Genomic DNA, 26057 nt, shown 5'->3' on the forward strand with positions numbered 1-26057 from the left:
TAGGATATGTAATTTAAAGAAAAGACAAATAGCTTCAAAGATTTTGAAAATCAAGGTGAGAGACAGTTGAAGCAAGACACGGATGTTGTTGTGCAAACACGTGAAGATGATTTTTATTTTCAAGATTTCATAATGTGTATGTATAATGTGATAACGTTTCGACTATCGGTTTAAGTCTTTATCAAAATCTTTAGTAATATGCTGTTGTTAAAGTCGTCGTGTAACGAGATGGAACACATGTTAACACNTGAGCTGTCAATTACTGATTACAATCAGTAAAAATCATTTCTCACCTTGATTTTTAAAATAGGATGGTAAGTGTGGCGCTAGAAAGAACATAACGACTTTCTAAAATATGTTGAAAACGATAAATAGCTCCAAGTAATTGATAATAGTATGGTTAAAGGCAGTTAGAGCATAACACCGGTGTCGTTGTGTGAATATGTAAGAAGTTGATTTATTTGAAACAAGCAAGTATATAAACGTTTCGACCTTCTTTTTATTTCAGTAGCATTTAGTTGCTACTGAGCTTCTCATTGTAACACGTTTTTGAATAATGTACATCATATTGCGAAGCAAACTAACATCAGCGTATCTAATATATTGATAAGGACCTAAAAAGAAGGTCGAAACGTTTATATACTTGCTTGTTTCAAATAAATCAACTTCTTACATATTCACACAACGACACCGGTGTTATGCTCTAACTGCCTTTAACCACACTATTTCTAAAATATGTTACGACTATTCCAATTTTCAGATATCGAAGAACGTGTGAGAAAGTCCAAAATGTCGTATAAATAATTTTCTCTCTGTATAGTATGAGTCTATTGTACATACCACTTTCCGTGATTAAAAATTGCTTCATTAAAAAGATTGTATATTTGACCACAAAGAATCGTAAAAATGAATCGTAAAAATTGAAATCAACTGCGAAGGATGCAAATCAAATGAGAAAAGTTTCGAATTCGTTGCAATGAAAAATGAGACACGCGGATTTTTAAAAAGAATCAAACACGATGAGCGTGGGATTTTGCTTGATTGACAAATTGAGAGAAACTTTTCATTGTGCACAGAAAAGATTTGCTCGAAACTTGACTGACGCATATCGTAAGCGGATTATTCAGCTTTCTCTCTGATGAATTACGACTTCGGTTTCGAATATCTCTCGATCCTTGGGATTTTCGCGTTACGCGTAAAGAAAAAAAAGTAACAGACACGCGTCATAACGGAAGTGCTTTTTTTCTTGTGAAACGCATTGCACATTGTGTGTGGTTTTTCTTACTATATATTGGACCTGATAACTCACGCGCGAGAGACAATTAACTGACGCTTTGTTAAATCAGTTGAATCATCATCGGCGCATTGCGTCGCGCCGATGCGTCGCAAATGACGCATCCATCATTGAACCATTGTAAGCTCCTTTCGCGGCAATTTTATATATCGATCGTTACGAAGGGGGCGCAACAAATTGCTAAATTCCAGCCGATTGCGCGCGTAATTTATATAGCGCGAAATTTCTCTGGATTAAAAGTTCTCTTTGATGCAAATTTTTCTCTATCGTACGGGAATTGTGCGGGGCGATTCGTTAATACATTTTACATCGCTCATATAAAGTACCGAGATAAAGTTTTATTGTTCTCGTGGTGTTTTTACGGTTAAACGCTCATATATGAGACAAATACCTTTCAAAGGTAAAAAAAAAAAAAAAAAAAAAGGTAGTATTTTGTCGTCGACCTAACGAGACAAAAGAGATTTATCCATCTCTGCGTGACCAGGATTTGTCGAAACGCTTGGCTTTTCTCGTCGAAATGTGGTGAATGATAAAACCCCACGAGCGCCCACGAGATTCACGCCCCCGCAAAGTCACTCTCTTTCGCGCACGTAGAATCCGACGCTGCGAGAATGAAAGAGCCGTACATTATTCAGGGAACACGCGCGTTTAGCGGCGCATGGTTTAACTCGGCAAAACGACGCGACGTACGGCCGATCCGCGCGCGCGCGCGTACACATACATACATATATAGACACGTCGTATTTTACGCCCGGGGATGGTTTTCGAGAACCCGACTAGAGCCCCCGGAGTCATGTTTGCAAACTGCACAACGTAATACAAGCGCCAACGAGCCACAGGGTGTCCGTGGTTTTGGAGAGCGTCTTCTTTTTCTTCTGTATATATATATGTACGCGCAAAGAAGATAAATTCTGTTCTCTGCGGAGCTAACGATTTCAGCGCAGCTGAAACTTTCGTCTATTTAATTCGCTAAATTTCATCTCATCGAAGAGAGAATGAGAAACTATAATTCAAGAAAGTTTTACATATTTAAACCTATACCTTATAAAGTAAGCGAACTGACGGTTCGAAATAACGTGTTTCGAATATTTACGTTATATCACAATACATCCCTTTACGACGTGTTTTATGCGCAACTTCCGAGAGGGATGGCGTCGATACTCGCCGCCTTTTCGTTAATTTTCACCTAAAATAAGGACGCGCGTTCTCACGCGCTTTGCTCGTGCTTTGTTCCCCAATTTACAATGCTTCTTTCTAATTACCATCGAGATTTTCCCATGCCACATAAATGTTCCTTTCTCTTTTTATTTCTTCCGCAAGATACATCACAAAAGTTATTTCCCGTGAAAGTCGAAGCTCAGACGCACATAAACGATGCTAAGCAATATAGAGGGTGTTTGAAAAATTTTGACAAAATGTAAAGGTTGATTAGATCTGATCTGACTGAGCCAAAAAGTCATTTACGGTTTGCAAAATTCGCAATATTATTTAGTTATTAATCAATTAATGTGAGACAATAAGCGCGATGGTCCGGACTCTATAGGCGTGTATGATTTTCAGTTGTGAAGAAAAATAACTTACCTCATATATTTAATCTTTTAACAACGAGAGACGGAGCAAACAAGCGAGCGGGGTGTGTGATATGCTGTATGATTGATCTTTTAATCGATCAATTAATTTTCATAACTGAAAATTATACACGTCTACGAAATCCGGACTAGCTTTCCGCACGCTCTCACTGGCTTACATTAATTAATTAATACTTCAATAAATATTGCAACTTTTGCAAACTGAATCTTCCGTTTAGATTGATCTAATCTATCTTTGGTTTTGTCACATTTTTTCAGACACTCTGTATATATATGTACATAGTATAAAAGATAAGAAATATTAGATTAGCATCAAATGTCAGATATTAAATTGTTTTAAAATTCAGGTCAAGAACAAAATAAAGATATAAACTTACATCGCAACACACGTAACTTATATCATTCTGTTTGTGACGCAATTTATTTTATGCTTTTATCGTTTTCAAAAGTAAACTTTTTTAATTTTTATTGATAAAAAGAAATTTGTCAAATATAATTAAATAGTAAATTAAAAATCAATTTATATTATAAGTAAAACACTGATTATATCACATCTGATCTGAGTATGTCACATCTGACAATATGATTATTTCAGTAGATTATTTATAATTGTTTACGCTATTAAAGAAATATTTCTGAGCAATTTCTTCCGCTTGCGGACACACCTTTTACGGTCTTTGTGAATGACGATACCATGCATGAGCCATTATTACAAAGAACCTTTGTAGGAAATAAGCCTTGCTCGAATCCTCCCTCGTACTCGACGCTATAATGAAATACCTTACGAATGCCAGGAATTTTAGGAGAAGCATACACATCGAGTGCTTTAATTAAAAAGTGATATTTAGCGTGAAAAAATATTGTTTTGTTCTCGCTACTTTATAATTATCAATTAACACTAGACGGATATAGCAAAAAAATATTTTTCGCGGCACGTTGAATATTTGTTTGCACATCGGCGTTTTTTATAAAATAATATAAAAAAAAAGAGAGAAACGCGCGCAATACACGAGTAAATTGTAACATATTATAAATATCTTCTAAAATAAATGTTAAATTTAAAAGTAGTTGTCAGAAATTTTCTGCGCGCAGCAATGTGAAATGAAATTAGATGGAAAAGCGAAATTGAAATATATGTAACGCGAGACCGAGTCACACATGTCGACGGATGCGAGATATTGGAGTACATATCGATGTGATACGACAGCAGAAAAAGATTTTTCTTTCAGTTTTTTCTTTCTATATAATCGCGGTTGTGACATTTTTGTTCTATTCCGTTACTTCCGGAGTCGTGAATTTCAGAACGCCTCCCTCGGGGATTTGTGAAAATGAATTTCACGTAGCGCAACGTCGGTGCATCGACCTCGCCGATCGATATATACCGGCGGCTCAAAAAGCGAGACGTGGGGATGTATATAAAAAGAGACACCCGTGAGATTTCAATTTTTATATCTACGACTTTCTTACAAATTGTTTATTTCCCTTCCCGCGCGGACTGTTTGTCGCCGATGTAAGTTCACCGAGAGAAAAGAATTTTTGTTTCCGCACGCACAAATTTGCGAATTTTCGAGTCTAACCGCGTTCACTGATTTCCCTTCCGTCGCAAATGTTTTCACGTCCTTTAAATTCTTTATCTCGCAACGCATTATCTAATTATTCAATAATTACTTTGTTATTATTATTATTATTATTATTACATGCAGAATAAGCATTTAGACAATTTTTTATTTTCAGTGACTGACTTTGACGTGCAATTGAAATTAATTCTTTGCAATATCTATGCAATTTCACACTTCTCTCGCAAATTGTTCTTACGATAAAGAAAGCGATGTGTTTTCTGTATAATATCACCAAGCAATGAATTCTTTTTCTATCTAACGTTCTTGTTTTCTCTTTTTTTTTTTTTTTGTTTTTTTTTTTAGACCTTGGTGGTTTTTGTGACGGCGGTATTGAATTTGCGGTCGAGCGAGATAGTTTTTCCAGATCGGAGATAGATTCGATCGTCAAATAATTCACAATATTATGAATATAAAACAAAAACATTTTGACGAAAAAAAAAGCGTAAGATAAAAGCGCGCAACTGCGGTTGTTGTAAGATTAATTTTCAAACTGTTTTTTTCAAAAAGATATATGTGGAAAAAAAAGCTCACGAAAGCCCACAAAACAGATTTTACGTTAATAATCATTAATTTCTATACGCGAGATTTTACAGTAGAAAAATATTTTCTCTCATTTATCAAACTGACACAGGCAACGGAGAGATTTTGACGACTTTGATGTCTGAGTTAACGCTGAAGTTAACACTTCATTTTTTACTTGGAGAAGTTTTCTAGATAATTCAACAAAACTATACTGATGCCATTTATCAGAAATTGTAGGATTGTTGTAAGTGCAAATAGAATATATTACAGAATATTCTATAGTTAGAATTTGCATTCTTTGGGGGGGTGCCAATTTTACACCGACGAAGATAAAAATCCTTTTTTTGCTGTAATACGATACGTCACGTTGCCGTATCATATCACGTCATTCACATAATCAATTTAATTATGCGTATAATATTTCTCCGTTATTGTTTAGATCTTGACAAACGATTCGTAAAAATAACTAAGCAAAATAGAAGAAATTCTTTTCTGAGAGTTTCAAAAATCTCTCCGAGAGAGATAAAAAAAAAAAAAAAATCGATTGAGATAAAAATATATCGTTATGTTCAATTTTGCGTAGATCTGAATCTCAACTTTGTTCTCCGTGAATGTAAAAAGAAATAAAATCGATTAAAATATACGCTATATCCTCGCTCCCTCTCATCAATTTTAAAAGACACTTTTAGAATAGGAGCTTCTCCAGAAGCCATCCACTAATGATTGCAAAACTTATCGATCACATCTGTCGCATTAATCAAGTCCGCACAATGGCGCGAGGGTATTCGCGTATGGAAAGCTACTGTGTAGTAAAATCATACCTCCCTAGATTCTGTGTCTCCGTGTACTCGTCTCTCTCGAGATAGGTTACTGATTTCATTAATCTTTTTCACGTCAATGTGATACTTTTCATCACATGCGTTGTCGCGAATAACGCATCGGCCAGTCGAGAGTTCCTGCATTTAGAGATCGTTACATATCTCTGTACAAAAGCTTCGCCAGCGTATGCAAATCTTTCAATGGCAATCTAAACAATTCGCTATTGAGCTAATTCAGTCCCACAAACGCGGTTTTATTTATAACACATATTTTACTTCTCTTTGAGATAAGTCAGCGTAAAGGATACATGTGTGTACATTGTGTATTCTCTTTGATTGATAAGTAATCTTGAACGCAAATCCGGAAGATCCGCCATCATGTTACAGTGGAAGTGAAATGCACGTCAAAAGCATGTCCACGCTCCCCGGAATAGACAATTCTCTCAACAGCGATTTGGTCGGCGTTTACCCACAAATATGAAATATGGTAACGCGAGTAACATATATACACATTCCCGAGATACGCGTACCTCGAGGATACCCTTCCTCCCCGAGGTGGACGGAATGCATTATTACCCGTTGCATGGCATTTGTCTTCGTCAGAATAGTCTCGCTATTGCGAAACGAGTATCTCAGGGATACGTACGAATGCACGAACATAGGCTTCCGAATATAAGATATCATCATTGTTAGAAAGTCGGAAATTTTTCCTTGAAATCTCTTTGTATAGTTGATACCTAAAATTTATACACATACAATATATATTCGCAATCGAGGCACGTAACTAGAACTACGTTGCATTTTATGAAACGTATACGTGTAGGTGGAACGCCATGCATGCAACGCGCATAGTTGAAGCACAGAATTCCTGAGTTTTAATCACACATTATCTACGGGGTGTGCAGCTTTTGATAACAAATGAATTTCGCAATTGCAAACGAAAATACGTCCACTTGCGCGTTTGTTTGTTACAGTCGACGAATATGAGAAAACGTTTGCATATTCGATCAGAGATGAAAATAAAGATTTGTGATCGAAATTATCGGATGTTTTCTTTTTATCCGTATACAAATGGCGTATAATTTTTTTTCTGGGCAAAAGTGCAAATCTGCGAGCAAATACAAATCGATACTTCCTATCTGACACGCAACGATGACGTCTGACGAATCGCATTGCCGGATGAGATACGTGTAGCCGCCGCGTGTAAACAGGAAGCGTCGTTTCTCAACAAACACAGTCGACCGCGCACAAAAAACTCCACCGCATTTCCGTAAGAACAAAACTTCTCGCCGCGAAATAAAGATCCGGAAAAAGGTAAGTTTCGTGTGCGAATCACCGATATTATATCGGAAGTCCAAATGAATCGAGACGCTTTAACGGAGAGAGAACTTAAAACTTATAATTTTTCTCAGAGACAGGTACAGAAATAATATTTGGTTGTTTGTGTTCGATATCGAAAGCAATATATGTAGCCGATATATTGCTAACTATACTTCCAAACAAATATTTCCAATATTCTATATTCTCGTGCAAAGATATCGCACTGTTCTGCATAAATATTGTTATTTTTGTAAACTAAGCGGAGTAAAATAAGCTGTAGAAAAAAAAAAAAGAAGAGAGCTCGGAGTGAGAAACGCATAGGTAACGTTTCTTCTTCTTTCTGGCCAACTTTTTTAAAGATATAGTAGTTGTAGTTGGTAGTGGTAGTTGTGTTTAGACACAATATCGCGTCCCCTACAGAGAACGGTAAAGAACGAATTTTCTATGGTTCTTGCTGAATTCCTATGATGATCTGTCATCATTTCGTCCGCTTCCCATCGGAGCGGTTTAACGTTTAAATGGTTCGTAAGACAGGTTTGCGAAGAGTGCGTGCCGACGTTTGTTAAAAGGCGGGTTCTGGTGGCGCAGGTCATCTACCGTCTGTTGCTAAAAAGTCCTTTGTTGTGACGAGCACAGGCTAGTCAAACTGGAAGGCATTCTGCGAACCGACGACATTCTTCAGGAGAGACGAGAATAAATTTTGCACCTTGCGCCGCCGACAACCGGTGATGAATGAAAAAATGAAGCAAGAAATATAAATAGATGGTATACCAGATGTCACTCATGTAAAAATAAATTTCTCGTTTCCTATATATTGATATATACTCAATCGATATCGTACATGATAATTTTGCCCCACAATATGTTAAATCTAAACAGACATCAAGATAAATTGAAATATAATTTACACTTTCTCGACAAAAAGTTGTTGATAAATAAAATTTAAATCAACGCGTATTTCTTTTTTTTTCTCGAAAAGAGTTTTATAGTGCAAATCGATTTTTTTTCATCAAGAATATTAGCAGAAAGTAATGATATCAAAAAAAAATACGGTCTTTGTTTAGTCTGCATTGTTAAGCGTAGCGTTTTGCACCTGAGGCATTAACACGACCTTGGCTTACCAGCCGGCCAAAACGAAAAATCGATTTGGTTGGATCAGCTGTTCTATATATATATATATATATATATATATATATATATATATATCAAGAAAATTGAAAAACTTATATAATTTCACTGTTTTCCAGTTTCATTTCATGCTTGCCGCATTATAATGCCGAGAAATCACTAACGTATTTTTATTGTATAGAGGGTAACGTATTATTAAACATCTTGTCATCATCCAATGCCGTTATTTATTCATGTAATATGAGAATCATTGTTGAAAAAAAAATCGGAAGTTACATAGAGAGAAAAGAATAAATTATAACACTCAATTTTTACTGTTTAATAAAATATATTATGATACATATTATATATCTTTCATTTTTTTAACAATATATTGTAATTCTTTAGGTCATGTGGTTGCAATTGTTTCTTTCGAATCGAAAATTCAAATTTCCATATGATATGACATTGCAGACACAAACTGAATCGCATTGAATTCCGAGGATAAATTCTCGAGCGGTGACTCTCTCTCGGTTTGGGTCGCGCGGGAATTAATTTGCGGCCGGGCCCTGAGCACACTCGCTCGTCTAACTCTAGGGCAACTATCGTGTGCGGGAATGTGGCAGCTTCAATGTGGCACAACTCGCAACTTCAACCAGGGCCTACTCGTATTAACGCACCAGTATAGAATTCGCTAACTGTGAATCGTTTCGTACATATCTCCACGGGGCCGCAGGGATCGATACGGTTGCCATGACAACAAGGTCTCTCTCTCTCTCTCTCTCTCTCTCTCTCTCTCTCTCTCTCTCTCTCTCTCTCTCTCTCTCTCTTTCTCTCTGTTTCTCTTTTCCTCTTTCTGTAGGGATACAGAATATAGAGAGATATAGAGATGTATCTCAATACGAGTATATACTCTCTGCTCCCCTCTCTTTTTTTTTCGCAAACTTCTCTCTCTCTCTTCCGTAACTCTCTCACAGCCGCCACTTTTCTACTTTGTTTCTTTTCCGAACTCCGACTCTTTGTCTCTCCCGTTTAAATTTTTTTTCCCTGATTTAGTTCGCATCGGACTATTTTTTTCCTTTCGTGGATAAGTAATTATTGAGATTACAAAGGAAGAGTATTGGCTTTGACGAGGAGAGAAAACTGAGAGAGCTCTCAGTTACGGCACTTTCGACATCCGGAAATCGTCTCTTGCGCGCGCGTTACGCGAGCGATTATTTCGCTTCGGTCGCGAGCGCGCCGCCGCTTTCTCAAGTAAATTCGCCTTCGCCGAGATAAGTGCGTCGATTTTTCTTTGCACAATACGATCGAGCGATCGAGAAGCAACGATGTACCTAATGGAAGTGATCCGCCAATTCGCTTTCTCAGGAGCAGCGCATATTTCAACGAGATATTTTATATATATATATATATAAGAGAATAATAATCCGAGTATATGCAGAGTGAGAGATTTATTATATATATGAAGAGTGTTAACTTCTATAGCCGTTATCCAGTTTGCTGCCGATATATTGCTCGTATTGTGCACGATCTTATTAATTCTGCGAACCATAAAATACACACACACATCATACGGCAATGTGCTTTTATAGCTTACGCGGCATGTTACATTCAGACGCAAGATTGCTGCCTTACTTTCATTGCTACGACTTAATTAACAGTTTTCCTATTAAATTTAAATCCATATGTGCGAGACGCTCATTTATTACTCATAACGCTTCCCAACGCGACGTTCCTCAGCTGCTTTATGCATAAAGATACCTAAAAAATAATTTTAACGAGATTTATTAATTGTACATGCGCACCTGTTACAATATTTTAAAACGATTTGACTGCAAACGCATGAATGTAACACACCAAAACTAACAGAAATAATATTTCTTACGCATATCCGTGGTTTCTTTATCGTGAAAATTTTTTTTTCTCTATCATGACTTCTCTCTCAATATCTGATACCACGCGCCAATAATTGAGAGGAAAGAAGAGTTTATATTGGTGTGATTTACTTCGACGATCGCGCAGTAACGGTGATCGAAGAAGAAAGGAACTATAATGAAACATCAAGGCATCGTTCAACGCGAGCTTCGCTCTAAATGAGAACCGGTTTCCTTCGTTTTCCGTCAAACCTGGTCGATTTATCGCAAATTCATTCCGGCAAATTCGACAATAACGAAAAACGAGATGAGAGTTTTTCACCGCGCGAATTAGCGAACAAATTGGCAATAAAATGGAATACAGAAAAACAATTAAAAATACGCATGTTATCTACGAGTTTTCGTCAGTTCTCGACGAGTTTTAACAAAAAGTCTTAAGAGTGAAACCGATTGAACTAGCGGTTTGTAAGATATTCAATTTGAAAGTGTTATATAAAACTTGTTCAACTTCTAAAGATGAGTATTTTTTGAATTCCGACTAGTTTTGAGTTTTGGCCAGTTCTCAACGCGAGTTTTTAACGAATGTGACTCAGAGCGATCAGATGACACCGTAAAAAATTATTTGTATTATTTTTTATCGGTTTTGACAACTTATTGAAAGTTATGAAGTTACCTTTTTATTTGGGCGTTTGAATTTGTTTTTAAATTATCAAGAACTGTTTAAAATAAATATATAAAACTATAATACAAATAGCTCAGAACTATTATATATAAAAATTAATTTTTCAACATTTTTTTCATTTTTTTTTGATGAGATCAAACATTTTTGTTTTATTTATCACGAATTTCTATATTTGCAAAACAAAGCTACTTAGCCGTTTAGAACTATGCCATCATGATTTTCAATTAAAAGTTGACTCGATGTTTTTTAACTCAAATTTGTAATCGTTGATCAGCAAAAAATTTTTTTATGTAAACTCTTACTTTCTTCAAAATAAAACGGAAACTCTAATCAGGATTATGAAAATTTCATGTTAAAATGCCAGCTTAACAGACGCCTTGACATTACATGCATATTACGTACACTTTTACTACGTTTCTTTTGACAAGAAAATGTGCCGTAATGCGATCCCAAGAGCGCGAAAAGCGGAAATAAAATGCAAATTTTTCACGTGTGTGCGCTAGAAAGATTTAAGAAAATATTCTCGCTTTTATTGTACATAACTGCCGACATGATTATCCGACGTGATCACACTCGCTATCTAACCGTAACGTTCCCTTGTAATAATTTATTTCGCGCGTCGCGCGTACCGCGCGTGCTTTTGCGTACTTTGATTAAGCTGGAGAAATTAATTCTTCCAAATTGAAACACTCTCTCTCTTGTCGCAGCTTTTATAACGCTTCTAAACCTAGCTAGTGCCATATAATTTAAATGCAGAGTGGTAGGACGTTGAAGCGCAGCTGCTCGAAAATATAGGAGGCAGTGACTCATGAGAAATCCGAATCACCATGGCCGAGCAATGGGACTTAAAACACTCATAAATGAAGGAACTCGTCGTTAAACGAGAAACAGCATTTGTACCGTAATGAAGTAATACAAATAACACATAAAATCTTAACATAAAATAAATATTACTTTGAAAATAATTGCAACAATTTAATTATTGTCAAATGCTATTGTCGCTTAAATTCTGCAATATCTGAAATCTACTAGGTAAAAATAGTAGAAAATTCAAGAGAATAAAATATTCTATTTATTTTATTAAATTAATTTTATTATTCTATTTATTTTATTTTATTAAATATTCTTTATTTTTTCTTGTCATTCTAATGGCGATTGCACTTCAATTTTTATATTTAGTTTTAGTTATCTTTATTACATGTCTTTCTATTTGTGTTTGTTTTATTTTTATTCTTTTGTCCGGCAAATTGTATATGTATTATATATATATTTTATTAAAAATAAAAATGCTAACTAATTACAGCAAAAAAAACGCACTCTAGTAATTCGAATATATATACATTGCATTACTTATGTCCAAAGAGACATCTACAAACTCTTTGAGAAGACGCGATGACAAAAGAAAATCCTTCAAAAAAATTCTTGACAATCAGCATTGCACTTTGATAAATACATACAAAAAAATTTCGTAAAAATATATATAAACGCATATTCTCAAAAATAAAAATTCTATGTTTTTCTCTTTCGTCAAAGATGTTCGTTATTTCGAAAAGCTATAAAATTAGAACATTTGTCACACATATATGACTGTTTGTAAAAAGATAATGATTTCCGAAGTTGACATTGCGAGAGCTAAATTATGCGTATGTTGTTTTGTGCAAAAGCAACACAATGCGCTGTTATTCTCACTTGTTTGCACGCATTTTATTTTCAGCGTCGGCGAAACACCTGGACGGCCAGTGACCTCGTTCTCGCAAGATTAAAATTTATACCAGGGCCCGAGTTGCCCGTTCCTGAGACCTACACCTGCCGTCGAAGCTATAATCTTATCAAACGACGTTGATCCGCCTCATGTCCCGGTCGTTGCCATTGTTATTGTTGTAGGTCTGGAATAGTTTCCGCCCTCTCTCCACACGCGTTCACATATGTGCAATATAAGATGCAAACAATGAACGTACAACCGTAATTTTGAAAAGACTTTCAGATCTCGTGCATTTTTAGATTACGCTCTTTTTTTATGTATTATCAAGTTACGTAACTGTGCGTCGTTCACATACAATATATATTTTCATGAATTTAACATGTTTTTTTTATAAATAAATAAACCTAAAAGAGTTAAATTTGAAAATCTTATAAGTTACCGACAAACTCTCAAATATAAATTTGAGGCCTTATTTTTTGTTCTTTTTGTAGACATGTATAATACATATATGTTAGCATATATAGTATATATTATACGATGTATTAAAGAGTGCCATGTGTCGTTGCAACTGTTTCTCGTAACAAAGTAACCGATTCCGAGATCCATTTACGCGTCGCTGCGTTAAAGTGAGTATTTTTAGTACATCAAGTACGGCGCGATGGAGCGAACTAGACGAATGAAAGATCGTCACGAGATTGTTGTTCTAAAAAAAAAATTATTTTTTGTCTCTGTCTCCTTAATTCTGTCTTTATATTTTCTATTGTCTTGCTTTGAAAAAAAAATAACATATTTTTCGTAACATATATATTGTAAATGCTCTGTTTATTATATTGTTTGCACAGCTATGCAGATTTTAAGAGACATGAATAAAAACGTTCATTGTCCTTTCGCGCTATACGTATAAGTTATTTGGAAGCAAAACGTTCCAGAAAAAAAAAAAGATGAATTTGACATTGCACATATTGAACGTGTTATTTATCGCAATAGCTTTTATTCGTTTTTATTCTTGCGTTCAGCGAGACTTGGGTAAACGAGAAATGTCATTTTTGCATAAGAAGAAGCACCGCGCACACGAATTTACATAAGAGTATAAAGCGCGCGAACGACGCCAGTGAAACAGCCGCGGCCTAGACAGCCATAGTGTTGCACGAAGTTAAGTGGTGGGTGTGCACCATTGATCGTGAGAGAACTGACTTTCTGATTTGCAGGCCGCAAATAATGCAACTTGATCGTTTAAAAATATTATTTCATATTTATAAGTTGTTTAACAATAATATGAATAATATAATATAATATATGAATATAAATTACTTTTACTCTTAAATTAATTTATATATATTCTTCGACAAATTGCGCGCAATTCGAATTTTCAAGTAAATTGTCAAAAAAAAAAAAACATCAACGAGTTTTGTATATCGTGTGAAATATTGCACGTGCGCGATTCAGACGGCTAAGACTTTTTGCGTTTAAGTTCGAAGGAGCAATCACTTATTCATAGCGTGAGCACGCGAACGAATTGTTGCTACTTGCTGACGCGACAGTAGCCAGCCGGCATCGATTTAGTCTCGAGAAAAAAAAAGAGAAAATACATTCGCATCAATATACAACAGGGAATGGTTTTGTTTTAGTTAAAAAAAAATTATACATGTATATATATATATATATATATATATATATATATATGTTTTATATTTTAGAAATAAATTATTCTTGTAAGTATGAGTAGCTTAATTAACAGAAAAACAACGCGATTAGTAGGTGCGGTAACAGTGTCAGCGATAATATGTGAACACAGAGCGAGTTTCGACTGGCAATGACGCATGTCGTAGGTTAACACTTCAGCAATTTTTTTGTTCGTGATTAGAATTCCCATGCTAATCGCAATTTGCGTAGACGTAAAAGTTTGTCATTCATGCGACTGCAGGCGAACATCTAATGCACTATGCACTATGCTGTTATTACATGGCGTCTTATAACGGTGAGTAAGTCACACAGAGAAATTATGCGAAATTAGCATAATAGCAAGAAAAATACCGTTATGCGTCTGTTCTATTTCATCGTCGCGCGCTGTATAAAACACACAAAAAGTTTAAAATTTATTTCACGAATTTGTCAACAATCAAAATATTGATATTTTAAGTTTTTTGTTAAGTAAGTCAACTATTCAACATTCAACGCGCGTATAAATGCGTTTTGTAAGTGAATTTTAGCTTTAACAATGTGTGCGGACGCAAAACGTTGTAAGAATTGCGGCATACAGTGTATGCGAACAATAGAAAAAAAAAAAAAGATATTTTTCAATATTTTTAACCGTAAATCAATTTACGCCAGCGATTTACATCAAAACGAGACAAGCGGACTCAATCGGTACGGTGCATCATCGGCATTTGTCTTCCGTATAATCTATGTCCATGATGACTCAGAGAAAAATCGTCACTGAAAAACACACGTAAAATTCGTGAAAAGAAGTCTGCTGTCATTCTCTGCGGTTCTCGATTTCCTGTGTGTCCGCAGTCCCCCGCTTCTTTCTCTCGTCATCATGCTATTTTTGGAGATTTAAGCAAGACAAAAACATATGAGTTATACTGTTAATTTTGTAATGTCACACTAAAAATGATACGTTACAATCCTGATCTGATAAACACATGCCGTTATTATTCACGATCACATTACTCACGATAATGTTTCTGACATCGAAAAATTTTTCAAAGAACCAAAAAATAATTGCAATGTTATTCGACAAACAAACGAGAAGAAATTAAAAACAAAGTGTAACTCCGTTAACGAATTTTATTTTTCGAGAAGAGCAATTGCACAAAATAATGCGTTGTTCTTTTTTTAACGATCAGAGATAAGCGAGAAGTGAATAAACTTTGCTTTCCTTATCGAGATGGTAGTGTCACGCGAGTGCACACGCGCGCGCGCGTCTTGACGAGAAACAGAGGAGAGCGATCGAAACGTGAAGAGATGAGAAGAATCGCATACACAACGCATCAATCGTAGATGCAACACGACGAGGAAAGAAAATAATGAGGACCTCGTTTAAAAAACCGGTGCAACGATTTGAACAGGACGCGACACGGAGACAGGAACGAAACGAAGAACGACTCACACAATTAGAACGTCCTGCAATCATTATTCTTTCTGTCATCATTATCTGTCTTTTTCCTCTGTTAGCTTGTTATTGCGGCTCACCTTCCCGGTGTTTGACCTGAGTAGAAAAGAACAGAAGAAACGGGGTGGGGGGAAGAGGAGGGGGAGAAGGGAAACGGGCCATTTCTTCGGTCGGTGAATCTTGTTGTAGCATCGATCCTGCGGTCCCTGAAAGGAGACGGCCGTGAACCTCACCAAGAGACAAACACAGTCGTCTTCTCCTTTTCCTTTTTCTCTGGTATATCACATCCCCACACGAATCGTAATAATATATCCATCTTAGTTTCCCCAGCTCTATTTCTCTTTTCCGCGCCTTATCGTTCCTTTCGATTGCGATCGACGATTTCTGATTAAATTTTTTATATATGACAAATGTTACAGTGTCTTATCGCGATGATTTCCAATATGCGCACGTTTGAAAACGACATCGTCATATATTTGGGTAAGATTTTTTTTAATACATAATTTGTTTAACGTGACAAAAGAAATGGTATTTGAGAGAAGAAAAGAGATTTGGACTTACACATCGTATATACAAGCATTCGCGTGAATAAACTTGAATAATAATTCAGAAAATCAGATTCTCGCACGTACGAGTTTTTCTGTGTGTATGTATTCTTGCACAGTGAAAGCGCGTTTACTTTCGATTTGACATGAATGCGTGTAAATAACACCATGTTGAATCACTCGCAACCGGATCTTCGCGAGAGATCATCTCCGCGTCGGTAAATTTCACAAGTCAAACACAAATCAAGACATAAACAGTAACTTCGACATTATAAGATCAGAACTTCGACGTCCGATATATTTCGCGATGAGATTTATTTTTTGAAAACCGCGTATCTCGTATGCAGCATGCGCGTAAATGATTTTCGAGATAGATACGACCGTCCACAGAGGGACGTTTTTCTCGGCAAGTCAAAATAAGAACAGAAAGAAGAAAGAGAAGGATCTAAAAAACTGCGCCACAGCTTGCGTAAGAAAAAGAGACAGCTTCTCGAGGATCAGACCGAATGCGAGTCGCGATGCTGCGAGCCAGGTGCATTAACTTTGTTCCACGGCAAACCGGATGTCGGAATTGACTACCTGCCCTATCTCGCACCGCTTTTCTTCGGATTCGGCTTACACAGACTGCGTACAGCGTGCTGTTTCGTGTCACGAGCTTCTTTTTTTTTTTTTTTTTTTTTTAACGTGTAACTACAAAGCACAAGACAGCAACAATGAACTGTTGTATTTACCGAGATATCTCTTATGTTTGCATGTTATTTGTTTCTCACAAAATTGATCATAAAATAATTATTCTCATGATATACAAATATATTAACGTAGTTTTGATTAATTTAATAGATGCAGAATAATTTATAATTTCTGTTTGTCTTAATAAAGCGAAACAAATAAGAGAAGTTTATCTTGAAAGTGAAATTGCAAAAGTATATATGATGGAAAAAAAAATATATATATATATATATATATAATTTCAACTTACATCGATATAGTATACAACTTTCTTTCGAATCATTTGATCGTGAAGTTTAATCGCGTCTTTAAAAAAAAATCTACTGTTAAAATGTTTGCCAATCGTTTCGACACATGTACTTTGTAAACGACAGTCGTTATATAATAATATAAGATGAACGTGCGTGCTAATGTTGAAAAGTCATCTAAATAAATGATAATGCTTGGGTTGCCTTAACTCGTTTTCTTTGTTATATTTATTACGAAAGTGCAATGGCCGATCCTGAACCAGAGAGTAATCGGCAAACCAGGCAGGAGAGTTATTGTCTCGTTCTTTGTTTAACCCTGCTCCACCTCGTTAAAGTACGCTACGGTTGACGCATATAGGATATATAAACGCGAAAAAAATCTTTTCTCATATACCACTTTATTATACGTAATAAAAAGATAAATTATCTTCAATATACAATCTTAATAATTAAGTCAATATTAATAGGGTTTTATTAAAAATGTGTTTGTCTACGTTCATTATTATAAAATTTACATATTTTTATTATTACTTGATTCTCTTGTCGCGTGCGAACTATTAATTTACAATTATTTGTAAAGAACTTAAATATAAAAATCTTGCCCCATCTGAAAAGTACTTTCACTCTCAATTTTCTTATATGTAGCCATTTCTTTTTAATTTGTAATTTTATAAAAAAAATTGAAATACAAGTTTGATTGCTCTCTTTATACATTGGTTTTGAGATAACTCAACGTGAGCATCGGTGGTTCAGTGGTAGAATGCTCGCCTGCCACGCGGGCGGCCCGGGTTCGATTCCCGGCCGATGCAAAACTTTTTTCATTTTTTTTTTAATGATATATGTATTTACATCTTAGAATATCTAAATAAATTGTTGATTAATTTTTTTGCTGCATGCAAAAACATTAATCAATAATTTATTAGGATCATCTATTACTTATTACAATAATAGAGAAAGAGCAATACTCGTTTTCAATTTTTTTTTTTTTTAAATATATAAATAAGTATATATTTGAGATTTAAAACATAGAATATAAAAAAATATTGTTGTCAAAAATGAATTTGTTTTCTGTACTAGAGAAATAAATCAATGTTCGCTTTATTAAACATTTAAAAAAAGAACGTTAAAAAAACATCTTTTGTTGACTACGGTTATATCGACGTCATCTGACGTCAATAATTAAATGCTAGCGATACCAAACACTGGGAGTGTACAAACTTTTGGTCTGCCCTTTCAAGACAAAAGAAGCTATTTGTTCGTGGTGGAACGTAACATGTAGAAAGCGAGCAGCTTTATCGGCGTAGAGGTGCAAATTTGAAGATGAAGTTTGTCGACGAATCGAATTTGCGGCCGTCGTTAGCGCCCGTTTCTCCCTGTAAGCGACAGCTTTTGGATTTTTGAAGGTGTTTCTGTACACTTACACAGAGTGTTCCGTGTTTTGACTTTACTTAATCTTCACGCAAATTGAATTTTTTTTCTTATGCTACAAAAGCTGAAATAATTTTTAAATTATATGCAAAATACACGTCATTTTGTGTTCAACACACATGTGTTTAAGTGTACATAGGTACAGGTTTTACACGTCTTTCTTAATATAGACAATAAATAATATAGAGGTAGACGAGATAAATAATATAAAACTGCGAGAAAGATTTAAAATAAAGAAAATTGTTTTGGTTGAAAAGATATATTTTCTGTATTCGCAATTCGAGTCATGCGCTTTGAGAGAAAACGATGGTTGTGCTTTCGGCGCTTCCTGCGCGACAATTTTATCCGACTTTCCCGACTTTCGGACGACAAGAAAATTGCGCTGCGAGCTGCGAGGCAAATACACGAGAACTTCTTTCCTCGGTTGCGACTAAAATTTTTTGCGAGCTTCTCAACAGAGCTTCATCGGTGAATTTGTAACAATAGGTATAAGTAGCTTGTTGAAAGCTATTAAGTAGTTTGTGTGTGCGTGTATTGTGTGCATTAAGGAATTTGCTTTGAGCGTTTCATTCTTATTCGACCTAACAAGTCTTAAGGACTTTTAAAACAATCTTCATAAAAGATGATAACTTCATTCAACTATATTATATTTTTATGTAGCGATGCTCTTTCAAGACGTGTGGACGTCATGTTAAAATTTTATTTCACAAATAAAAAAAAAAAAAAAAAACTATCAAATAACATTTTTGCCTTGTATATTATATATACAAAAAAAATAATTTTTTTCAATTTTACGTCAATATCGATATGTTTTTGCAGAACGCATTTGTGATGTGTACTATCAGCTATTTAATAACAACTGACCTGGTTACAAAAAAGCGATATACTGCCAAGCGCAACAAGAATTGCAGTAACAAAAATGTAAAATTTTTAGAAAATAAATATCTATCACACTTGTTAGAATTTATGATCTTATTTCTTTTAAAGTCCGGCAAATCTTCATAAAAAAAAAATCATTCTTTCGCTCACATCACTTTCACGCTTGTCATGTCCTAAAAAGTCGCACTTATCAAGTCAAGAACATGCAACACGACGAGAATGCGCGCATCTGTTGCCGGAACCGGTAATTGTGGTTGCTATATATGACGACAACAGACACACACAGCGAGCTGCATGTGAGCCACACGTTCTTATTCCAACATAAGAGCGTGCATATGCACAAGCACAATAAATAGTGGAAAGATTATTTGTTATGTTATTTTTTTTACTCAGAAGATTTTATTTTTATACTTTTCTTTCTCTTTATTGTGTTACTGTTTTTTTATATTTTCTCTCCTCTATACTGTGTTACAGATAATGTTGTGTCGTAATTAAATTCCATATTAATATATATTAATATTTATTTTTATTTTTAATATCAAGATAATATAATTTTCCAAAATTTTCAAAAAAGAAAAAAAGTTTAAAAACAAATAATTGTCGTAAAAGTCGGGTTGCCAGGTTCACATAGGTCACTCCTAATCTAGGCAAACGGCACGAGAAAGATCCTCGCCCTCAAACGACAAGCCGCGCGATAATTACGTAGAAGAGACGTTGCGCTCCATTGTTCTACGTTAGTTCTGTGTAGCGCAGATAATGAGTACTTATACCGGTAGATTCTGCGAACGAGTTTCCGTAGTCGTAGAAATTCTCCAAAGCGGTTTCTCTTTCCGCGCCAGCCAATATTGTTGCGTGCGAGAGGCAATCTTGTGTTACCGTTGATATTTCAACAGTAACACTCTTCAGCAATATATATATATATATCTTTCGCGATATTAATAGTATCGATTGGTTATTATTAAAATACTGTCGCTTACTATTCATGTATGCTGTTAATACATTGTACAATATAAACGAGCGCGCGATAACTCGCTTTGTAAATCAAATTGTCTTTCCACGCTGCACGCGGTCTTTAAGAATCAAATTTAACGTTAAGTTTCAAACTAACGTTATAACAATCGATTAAATTTCATTCGACCAACACTGCGCGCGATTAACTCATTATCCATTGACGTGTTAATGTAATAAATGTATACATTAAGTTTATTGGCGTACGTTTTTATTCTGAAAACAAAGATTTGTGTTACTCAATGATTCGGAAACCGTGTTACTGGTTCACACGAACAAACGCTAATTCGCGCAAAGCTCATCGATCACCGTCAAACGAGAGAGTCTCTCCTTCAAATAGGACATACCTATAACCAATTTATATGCATACAGCCGCGGTCATGAATACTTTTATACATCAGCGTTAAAAACATTCGACAACCACCGACAAAATGCATCGAGAAATCACAATCTAACTCTCGAATTTTACTTGTACTATCCGTGTCCGAATGAAAAAAAACACAATGTAAAAAACCACTATAGTGCGCTATAGTCGGAATCACTCGCCGTGACCGATATAAATTTATTAGAATGCACAAAATTGCGTAACTAAAAAAACACACCGACTATCGCACGAAGCTAGAAAATATAAATCCCGATGTTAAATGTAATCGTGCAAAATTATTTTCATGAATTTTATTACGTTGTGTGAATTTTAGCGGAGAAGCGTCAAAATGTGTGTGTACGTCGATTCAAGCGAGAAATATGCCGATGAAAAAAAAGGGAAGAACTCGAAGCGGGAACAATGAACGATGGATTATAACGCCCGCATGTGCAAACCGTCCTAGATGTATGTAGCAGCGACTTACACACACGTATATATGCGTATGTATATCCGAGACACGTGCGTACAGTACGTAGTTATGTGTGTGCACACGTCTCGCAGCTAGAAACGCGCCTTTCAATTTCGCTCCAACTTGAGAGTTTATATCCTACGAAATTCCAAAAGAGAGCCTGAGCCAATTATCCATTTGTGTAATTCACGAGTCGCGAAAAAGTGAGAATTATAGCGGAAGAAAAAACTAGCGCGAACACACATCTCGCTTCACAGCAAGATATTCATCCTTGACACGACGGTACAAAAAAATCTACGTATCGATGTGTACATCGATGAGCGCTTACACATTGTGTTATCACTTTGCGGACATGAAAAACAAAAACAAATGAGAATGTACGGATAAAAGTGCGAATATAAATTTACGGGGAGTAAAATACATGTTTTGCAAAATTTGTAGCGACAGTGGAAAAAAGGAAACACATTAATCAGTTATAATATCGTCATCAATTACCGACAGAGAAACTAAATACATTCGTATACGTGTAAAAATATACGACTACACGGTTTTTGAAGTTTTTTTTTTATGAAAAGTTTCTTATTTATATAGACGCAAACACGTCTTCTTTTGTAAAGAGTCTTCACTTCGAGTAACTTTTCTCTCTCTGAGAGTTCTCAATATCGTGCATTCTCCGTCTTTATTACACTTGACAGAAATTCTGTTTAATTTTTTTTAACGAAGAGTTACGCGCGACTATGATTTTTTCCACCGAGCACAGAGAGACTCAAGAAACAGCACGGCCGTTGTACAAAGAGTTTTAATTGTCAACGTTAAAACTTTTTGCAAAATAAAATACGTCCCCAGCTGTGCAACTTTCTGCAAAAGAAGCTTGATACCGAAAAAAAAAAAAACAAACAAACAAATGCAGTTTGTTGAAATTTCACAAGCTTTCCGCGATGTGACGATTTCGAAAGAAGTAAAACCTGCGGAGAAAAAAAAACTGAAATTTGCATTTATTCCTGAAGGAAACGACTAACGAATGAGAGATGCTTGTGTGTGAGCAAGTTAAAATTGCATTAATGCATTTGACGCGTACACAAATCGTGGAAACCGTTTGCAAACTTTGTGAGTAATTTGCATGATTGTGCGTCTGCGAGGACACTTCTCTCTTCTTCTTCTTTTTTTTTTTAACCGTCATATCTTTAAAACGTAACACGGTAAAAGTAAAAACAACATTAATAGAAGTTGGTTTTCTGAAAAATACTCGCGTACACACACAGGGCTAATAACTATTTAGATACGTCAGATGTTGAGATAAGATGTATTTCAATTCGATTTCGAGTTTATCCTCGACATTCTCGTTATATGTATGTATATATATATATATATATCTCCGTCAATGCAGTTTCTTAACGTGCACGTAATCTCGAGGTGCACATCTACGCGCTTGAACAAAAGCGAGTAACGTAGCTTTCTTTCATTTCAGGTCGGTCTCATACGCGACCTTATTCGTCAGCATATAAAGATCGAGGAGAGGGAAAAAGCTAATCTCGCAGTAACAAAGAAAAAAACAGAAACAAAATTTGTATTTTTTTATCTTTTCTCCATTTATATTCTTTTTTTTTTTTTTTTTTTTTTTTTTTTTTTTTTTTTTTTTTTTTTTTTTTTTATTTACATAATATGTATTTTATCTTGTGGACCATACGTTTGAACATGAACAATAAGTTAATTTTATCAACAGCAATATAATATAAAACAAGAAAAATCTCTTACCCTCGAAGGATTTCTTGGAAATACTGAAGGCAGCCGGCGGTCGTCTCCATCCTCGCCAATTGTTACAGAGAGATTCGGGTTCGCTGCTGAAGCTGCACAAAGAATCTTCCTCGAACCGGTCGGAATCGTCGAAGGAAAAACGATCGGTTTCTTCCCATTCGATTAAATGTCCAGCGGCGGCACCGACAGCCTCATCACCCGCGACGATTCCGCCGGATTCGGCAGCAGGTCCTCCGGCCGCTCCCGTGTTCCTGGAGTCCGCGCCATCGCTACCACCACCGCCACCGCCGCTACCACAACCGCCGGTCTTGCCGCCGGTTCGTCCGCCACCGCCGCCACCGCCGCCGCCGCTGCCGGAGGATCGAGCCAGGTTGCCCGCCAGTTTTAATTGCCGTGCGAATCAGCACACGCGATAACACGAGCGTGTCCACGACGGTCACCTACTACCGGTTCCGCCACTTCGAGTCTCGCACGAAACTACACCAGGATAGACCTCGCCAACGTCTCTACGAAGGATCCGAAAAAAATTGTCGTCCGTTTCTGTATCACTCTTTATTCGTTCTCACTTGATATATCGTCGTCTACCTAATGTCAAACGTTCGCGCGTGCAGCATAAAAAAAAAAAAATATATATATATATATATATGTATATCTAACACGTCAACACATATTGTGTCCAACAGAACATTTGCGTGTATAAAAAAAATGTGCCACTAAAATTTACGTTTTCTCTATTAAAGACATTTTGTTTTCTGCTAAATTGCGAGACGAGGATTGAGACTTAAGAAAAGAGAATATCTATCGTGTGATGCGTAGCAATGTAAAAAATATTTTAAAAAATTTGTATTTAAAAAAAATTGCAAAATAAGTTGTTGTATTTTCTTCGTGTATAAAATGCGGTAAAATAAGGTCACGGAAATCAACAAGTTTTTCACGAAACCTTCGGGCAACCTCGATCGCTATATCACTGCAAATGCGCGCGCGCGCGCACGCACACACACACATACACCCACACACGCCCACACACATACAACGCACACGCATTTCGCGAAGCACGTCACACGACCCAAAGCAGAAGTAAAAGAACAGCTGATTCACGTTACCCTTGCGGATACATATCGATTTTCGCTTATGATAACACGAGCTTCTTGTTTTTTGTGCAAACATTTTATCGTCGAATCTCACGACGAGACGGCGACGCGCCTTGTGTCAAACAGAGATATACACACGCTCGCGATATATTAAATGAAGAACCGTCGGACTAGAGGTTAAGATGAGAGATACAAGTATGTATACTGTATACATACGTACTGTATATACACATATACTACCTGCAAATATATATACTGACGTGCGATTTAAACGAGAGAGAGAGAGAGAGAGAGAGAGAGAGAGAGAGAGAGACGCAAGAGGGAATCGCGATACACATTGATGAGAGACGCGACGACACGGTCAGAGGCGCAAAGACCTTGGCCAGGTCAACAGACTCGCGTCAAGAACGTGCAACGACCCCGACACGACCCTGTGCGCGGAGGAACACAAACTTGCGCGCTTATTCTCTTTCTCTTTTTTTTTTTTTTTTTGCGCTACAACCGAGCTTCGCATCTTCCTAACGAATACATTTGTACGCGCGCGCGTTTTCACACACACATGTGTGTGTGTGTGTACACACGCGTGCGCGCGCGCGCGCGCGCGCGACACACGCACGCACGCACACACGCACGCAAGTGCGCTCGCGTGCAGCCGTAGCTCCAACCCCTTCTTTTGCTTACCTTCACCCCCCGTGCTAAATGTCCGGATTAACACAATGTATCAATCTTCTTTTCCTCTCTCTTTCCTTCACTTCCGTTCAACACTTGGGGTAATCGGTACGTTAACAACTACAAACACCATCGGGCGGACTGTACGTAATCAGCGTAACCGAAGGAACAGTGATACACAAACACGTACACACGCGGTGGCGCACTCGACACTGAGTAGGACAGCTGAGCCGTCAAACGCTCCATCGATGTTTTCTCTTGTTATATCAGAGACATCGGCGCGCACTGTGCGCTTATGACGCCGCGTGTGAATGGTACTCGTGTTCGCGGAAGAATCCGCGTATGGTCGCGACCGGATCGCGGCCACGTTAGTACCACTGCACACCAGTTGCCCCGACAGCGTCAGCCCAGTCCGAAAACTTCGAGGCTTAGCCTACCCCATGGGACGACAACAACAAATATGGCGAGCGGACAACCTTCTGGGTTCGCTCGGTGCCGCGACTCCCGACCGATGGCGCTGCACGCGGTCACTTTGTGTCACTATATACGTGATCATCGTTGTGTTCGGTCCGTCTCGGTTGTTTTCGTTTTTTGCTCATTATTAACTATGAAAGTCGGAGATCACCACAAAAGAGACCACCTACTGGCCAAATGGTCACGACCCAAATCAACACGAAGGACCCTTAAAAGATGGATCTCTTTAAAAGAAGGGTTTGTTTATTGTGTGTCTTGAAACCCGAGGTGAAGATTAATGGAAACATAACATCTTGTATTTCTTTTGTTCGCGCAAAACCACATCGAATGGGTAAATTTACAAAATTATCTGAAACCATAAGACCAAAATATACTATCTCGTATTCGTACAATGATAATATAATGAGTAAAAATAAAAATCTCAATATAAAAAAAAAATCACATTTGTTATTTCTTATAACAAATTTATCTCGGAGGAAAAAAGTTCAATAAAGTTTTGGACCTCACACCGGGGCGTACGGACCAACCGAATAGGGCTGCGTTCGGAAACATCACTCGTGTATATTTTATCTTTATTGCTCATTATATATAAAACAAAGATAGAATGACGCTCGTGTGTACGCGAGTGCTGTTTCCGTACGTGACGTAGGTTCTACAGCGCCACAACTGCAAAGAAGAAGAAGTTAAGGTTTCGGAAATGATTAAGCTCTGCTCACAAAGTTGGAAACTTTTTTCACGTTTATAAAACAGCTCCGT

General features: G+C 36.6%; 1 protein-coding gene and 1 non-coding gene across 2 annotated transcripts in view; one reads left to right on the top strand and one right to left on the bottom strand.

The window, feature by feature from the left end:
- The window catches only part of LOC109859885 (zinc finger SWIM domain-containing protein 8), a 36548-nt gene extending 13251 nt beyond the window's left edge, over positions 1-23297 (bottom strand). Inside the window, exon 1 of the mRNA XM_020438578.1 lies at positions 23068-23297. The gene's annotated coding sequence lies outside the window, so the exon portion shown is untranslated. The remainder of the gene's footprint in view (positions 1-23067) is intronic.
- On the top strand, positions 17903-17973 carry Trnag-gcc. Its single transcript has one exon. It is a non-coding gene; the product is annotated as a tRNA-Gly (tRNA).
- Positions 23298-26057: the final 2760 nt, after the last annotated feature.

This window comes from Pseudomyrmex gracilis, unplaced genomic scaffold (genome assembly GCF_002006095.1).
Source record: "Pseudomyrmex gracilis isolate BER0280 unplaced genomic scaffold, ASM200609v1 scaffold_298, whole genome shotgun sequence".
In the NCBI taxonomy this organism is placed as follows: Eukaryota; Metazoa; Arthropoda; class Insecta; order Hymenoptera; family Formicidae; genus Pseudomyrmex; species Pseudomyrmex gracilis.